Below are 6,804 nucleotides of genomic sequence, written 5' to 3' on the forward strand. Positions count from 1 at the left end.
ATCAAATCACAGTACCATTGATTATTCTTGGTTTCTCTCTCATGCCACACACACGCACACACACACACACACACACACACACACACACACACACACACACACACACACACACACACACACATTATATATGAGCAAAGTTATTTTTTATTATAGAATGAATTACAAAATAATTATCATATAGCAGGCTATACAGACTAAGCTGATGGTGAGAAACTTGATGCTTTGTAAGCTCTTGCAGTACAACCAAGGCAATATGTTTCATGTCTGCTGCTTGTAAAAGCAGCTACTGAAATAATTTAATTGTAGTGCCTTGTGTATTCATATAATATTCCATTACATGCTGTAGAATAAAGGTTCAGTGGTGATGTACTGAAAATACAGTATTAGGACATATAAAACAGATTATTGCTGTTCTGCTTACTGAAGTTGTTCTGTGTACTGAGCTTTTCATAGGTTCATAGGTAGGTACTAGGCTATTGGCCCTAGGGCCTATATAAGCCTAGCCAAAGGTACCCTGGCTTTCGCCACCCAAGAAAATTATCTTCTTGTGCCCCTGTCGAGCAGAGCCACAGAAGTGATCCCCGGGGTGAATTTCCTATCTCCCATCCAATCATCAAGATTTTTCTTGAACAGTGCTAATGAGGAGCTTTGTTTGATATAGATAGGTAGTTTGTTCCAGAGTATGGGAAGTCTCTGGGACTGGAATCTATCCCTCCAGCATGTTCTGTTTATTGTGGTGACGGGGTTTAGGTCCCTAGAGCATGTAGCTCTTCACATTGCTTTTTCTGCTGCTGTGGAGTTTTGATTAGTTACTGAAGTATTTGAACCACTAAGATGTCAAATTCTCTGAGTAAGATGCATCTCCTGTTTTTAGTGATGACATTCTAAACTTTCAAAAAAATATATACATAAGGAGGAAGAGGAAATGAGAACTCAAGTACTACACATTTGATTTGGAAATTCTGGTATGGGGATGTATATTTTGAAGTACTGGAACTATTGGTGCTGTTGAGACTAAAACTGAAACACAAGAAAAATCTTTTCAATAAGTCTGTGTGGCTATGCCAAGTGTAGTCTAATATGGAGTGCTAACTGCAAATAATGTGTCTTCAATATGGTGATAGCTGGCTGACACAACCCACGGCAGCAGATGTGATAGTATTTAGGTGACAGAGCCCATACTAGCAAATGATGTTTGCTGGCTGCCATTGACTGTGTCTGCTTTAATTGTTTTATTATTCTGGAACTGTGGTCTGTCTGCTTTAATTGTTTTATTATTCTGGAACTGTGCTCTGTCTTGGGCTTAACAATCAACATCACTTAACTTAAAAAAATACAGTGTAAATCAGAGAATGTGATGTGCATATAAGCGGTAAGCCACAATAATAATGGGCTAGGCTTATAAATGCCTTAGGGCAGATAGCCTAGTATAAACCTATGAACCTATGAACCTATGTGGTGCAACCTAAAAGAATTTAACACATTTCAGACAGTATTATAGAGACATCTCAAGTCATCTCATATTATATATAGGCAAAAAAAGATTGCTTAGGACAGAAATTCTGAATCATAGCAGATATTAGCTAGATTGTTCCATAAATTTGGAATGTTATTTACAAAGACAATGACTTTTGCATAAATGTCCATATTTCTATGAAGAATTTGATCTAGAATTTCCATGATTCTATGGGTAACTATTTTCTCTTTCATCTGTGTTTTCCTCAAAGAAAAAAATATGCACTAAGACAAAATATATCAAAATACTTTGCTCTTCATAATTATTACACATTGCTGTGCATAGAAGACAGTAAAACCAAAAACTATTTTGATTATTTATTTGCTATTTTTAAACCATTGATTGTAAGCACCCAAATCCCTTTGTTAAACAGCAATTACAAACTATATAAACTAACTTAGCTGTTGAACTATCTTTACATATAGTGCATGATGCATTGAGTATTTTATCCACGTCCACTAATTTATGATGGGCTCAGGTAGACATTGTGAAGCAGCATTGGTGGATACATGTGGGACATGCACGCATTTTGCATGCCTTCTACCAGATACTGCCCCAATCTGGAAAAATACTAATATATTTTAGAAGTGAAACCTAATAATTATAAATGTGCATATCTCAGTACTATTTAGAATTAATTGTTTTAATTATTTTTACAGGAAGGAATGGAATCATTTTTTTTCTTGGGATGCCTCATCCAGGAAGAGACACAATCAAAAATCTACCTATTATAAGCGAAAGGGAGGACTTTAGGATAGCCACTCTAATTATGTTTAGTACAGAATAGTCTGAGGGGTGAAGAACATGACTTTGCTTGAGATGATATTTTTATTTTCAGTGAACTGAAAGAGGAACCTTTTTGAACATGGGGAATTTAGAGAGCATTAAGGTTTTGAGTCAGTATTAATAATAAGACAACCATTATCAGATCATTTAAATAATAACTCGTTTTAATGCATCTTTTTTTTTTTTCAAAAGAAAATGAAAATCCAGAATTGTATTAGCAAGGGGTGCATAACATTGCCTCAGTATTTGCCTAGAAATGGTAAAGATTTCAAATAAATATTATTCTCTAAAAGCTGTATTATAATAGCAGAGATCCACAGAGGCATTGACTAGGATGCAGGGGGAAAATAGCCTTATACAGATAGCAATTTAATAACTTCTGATGTTAAATAAAAGTGGTGGCTATTTGGAATTTTCAGACCCTTTTGTCTTTTGTGTCATATAACTCATTTAAACTTATTCTAGGTGTGTTGTTGCTTCATACAAAAGATACATTACTCCACTTATTGAAATTAACACTTTCTTGTGAATGTGGGAAATTGTATTATTACAGAAACAGAAGATTCACAGGAAGACATTAATTTGTATTATTCACAATTTAGCAAGGAGACTAAATTTAGTCCAGACCTTGAGGTCTTCTTTAATTTTGCTATAACTTTGAACTATATTAGTATGAGTAAAGGTTTACAGTTACCACCAATGTATTTTAATTGTTTAAATGAATTATTACTTGTTAATGAGAGGCTAGAGATTTTGCATATGCATATGTTATTTACCAGGAGTAGAGTTGATGTATTAACATAATGCAAATGTCTTGCTATATTCATTAACCATTTAAAAGATGTTGGATATCACTTCATTAGGGTTTACTTTAATATTACCACAAGTTAGTCCAGTGTGATTCAGACTATACATAATTTTGTGTAAAGTTTCAATAGAGATGATAACTAGATAAGATGACTTGTGCACCCCATCTAGTTCCAGTTGCAGTTCTATTTGAAATGGAGAGGTTTCCATTTATAACAAGGCAGTGAATCTTCTGGCTGACAAATTCAGTTCCAGCTTTACTCCTCTCCAACTCATCCCCAGCCAGCCCCAAGAAATACCTTCAAACATAGCCCCTCCAACTATAAATAGACATCATGTCCTAGCTGCACTCACTAAGGCTAAGAGCACAGGCTGAATGGGCTCTGATAATATCCTCCTGAATAGTCTAAAACATGACCTGTCAGGGCCACTGTAGTTACTATTTAATTATATTTTCAAAACTGGCTTTGTGTCATGAGAATGGAGGACTGCAGTGGTCATCCCTCTTCAAAAGGGTGTATCATTAACAGATCCCAGAAACTACAGACCCATTAGTCTGAATAGTCTTATATGCAAAGCCATGGAAAAAATATCAAAAACGTAGGAGACCTTCAGACACTGGATCTATCCCAGTCCGGCTTTGTTAAAGGAAAGTCATGCCTACTGAATTTGGTGGATTTCTTTGCAAAGACAATAGATGAGGCTAAAATGGTACATACTGCCTAACGACCTAGTAAAGGCATTTGATACATTATCCCAGTTGGGCATTGTTAACAAACTTGAATTAGGCATAAACCCCTGCATAACATGCTGGATATCCAGCTGGTTCACAGATAGGACCCAGGAAGTTAGGATTGTTGAGACCACCACCACAAAGAGCCTAGTCACTAGTAGAGTACCTCAGGGCTCTGCACTTGGCCTGCTCCTCTTTGGCATCTACTTCTCGGAAGTCAAGGCCAATGTCAAAGGATTCTGGTAGACCAAGCTCGCAGATGATTGCAGACTGGAACAGTCATAGAATTTCCCCAAAATGCAAACATCATACAAGAGGGTCTAACACAGACAAATGACTAATGCGAAAGCCACAGCTTAAAACTCAGTGCCAAGAAATGAATTTCAGTACCTTTTGGGAAGTCAACTACCCGAGGAAACTATGTCTTCAATAAAACATCCCTAAGAGTTGACCCACTAATTAGGAATCTGGGAACACATGAGAGTAACCTGCCCTTTGATCAACATGTACCCAAGGCAGTAAGAAAATCCTGCTATGTTGTTCAACTTATAGGTAAGGGATCAGCATCTATGTCTGGGAAAGGCACTGTACAACGCAGCCCTCATCAGACCCATCACTGAATATAATGCTTCTTCGGTATGTACCTGACCAAACACATGAAGCAACTGGAATGTCGACAAAGGTTCTTTACAAAATATATATATATATATATATATATATATATATATATATATATATATATAAATATAGCATAAACACAATATCCTACTTGGATTGCCTCAAAGACCTATCCCTATACTTCATCTCCCACAGATTACTGAGAGGCGATCTATGTCTGGCATACAAGGCATCTCTGGACTCTGCTCTGATTAACCATGTGTGCATCTGCAAAACAAACAGCATCAGAACTACTAAATCTAAATACCTAATTTTTGCTTGGAACATAAATAGGACATGTTGGACAGACAGATATGTATCTCAGAGAATTTCTATTCTCTGCAATAGGCTCCCCATCTATGTATAACAAAGTCCCTCCTTAACTTGGACCATTGCATGAGAAATCAAAAATTCACCACCCCTGGTCTGTCACCTATGGCTTTGATGGAAAGAGGCAGTTAGCAAGTCATGTCATAACTAACAATCACCACTTACATAAACATCTAAAGCATATAACTTGTAGGACACATTTGGGTTACATGTCTAGGCTTATCTTTAGAATATACATCTATGAACCTATTAAGACATGCTGAAGCAGAGGCATGCAAGAACTTTATGGCTTTAATATAGTTTTCAGAAAATGGCAATTTATTACGTGCTGCATTCAAAAATTATAGGTGTATATGATCAAAGGTTTGTTGGCATCTAACATAAATACTTCCATTGATATAGTTAGTTTATATTTATGGTATAAAATTATTTTGTGCATTATATTATTGTCTTGTGTCTACCTTCCCAATATGAACCCTGAATGAAATTTAAGATCTATAAGTAATTGAAAATGGTTAGCTATAACTGATGAATATATTTTTATATCAAGATTTATTAATGCTATTAGACAATAATTCTTAATGAAAAGAGTGATTTTTGAACAAGAATGATTCTGGACTGAGTCAAATTCTAATCTAATTTTCAATTGTGATTTATATGATTAAATAACTGCAGTAATATTGGGGCTAGAAAGTGCAATGTTTTTATAGAATGATGTATCAAATCCATCTGGGCCAGAAGCTTTATTCGCTTTACACTATGAAATAGCATCTAACATTTCCTGCAGAGTAAAAATTGCCTCTAGAGCTTTATCAATATTATCCGTTTTTTGGGTGGGGTGGGGTAGTCTTAATCTTACAAGAAAATCCTCAACAGCAAAAGAGTTTATATGAGTAATTTCTGATTCATAAACAAGTTTATATATTTGGTGCAAAGCCTTAAGAATTTTTTGTGGTTCAGTATCCAAATCATCTATTTCATGGGAAAATATTGTTGGATGCATAGTTAACCTTTGATACACTAGTTGCAAGTTTGGTAGGAATACTAACCCATTTTGTATAACTGGATGAAATTCTCAACTTTATAGGAAAATAAAATAAATAGATACAGATGTCTTTGAGTTGTAATTAATTCTTAAATTACATTTCTTTTGGAGTTCGTTGTCAAGCTGGTTTATTTTCTTTTCCAGAGCAGCTATTCATTTTCTTTTAATCTTCTTAAAATATAATGCTTCACTAACAAGAAGCCCACTAACTACCATTTTGCAAGCTGCCCATCTTAAATCAAAAGGAATATACTTATTCTGACTGTTACTGAAGTATGATTTAAGACTATCTAGATTTGTAGCATCTATATTGGGTTCCTTAAAAGTATGGGTTTATTCTGCATTTAGAAATTATATTATTTGATTATGGAATTATAACATTTAACTGCGTAAGAAAATGGCAGAAAAAGTATTGTTTCCATTATGAACTTGTAATCATGTTTGCATCATGATTTAGACAAAAGAAAAAAAACCTGCTAGACCATGTTTTGTGTGGTGAGAAAAAAATATATAGAAGTGTCAAAAAGATCAAATGCAGTAATATTTTTTTCAAAAGATTGTGTCCTTTCAATTTGATTGGTTAGTAGATCATTTTCATTATCATAAATGGAGCCAAGAGTCATATTCCAATCACCTTCTAAAATTATAGTCATGAATTTTATATTTTGAGAAATTGTCAAAAAGTAGTTTAAAAAAAAGCCTCTCTTTCACCACTCAACAAACATATAGATACTATAATTATAGGCCTTATTAATATAATATTGGCATATTCAATTAATGTACATATTTCTCACAGTTTTCTAGAAAGTGATTCATTTTCAAAGAAATATTCACATTAATTAGGATGGCTTCTCAATTTCTGCCAGCTGTGTTCCCAGCTGCAAAGATATGTGATATCCATTTTTCCCCGATTCCATCACATTGGTTTGT

This window comes from Protopterus annectens, chromosome 5.part0, assembly GCF_019279795.1.
Source record: "Protopterus annectens isolate FY-2018-M chromosome 5.part0, PAN1.0, whole genome shotgun sequence".
NCBI classification, from domain to species: Eukaryota; Metazoa; Chordata; order Ceratodontiformes; family Protopteridae; genus Protopterus; species Protopterus annectens.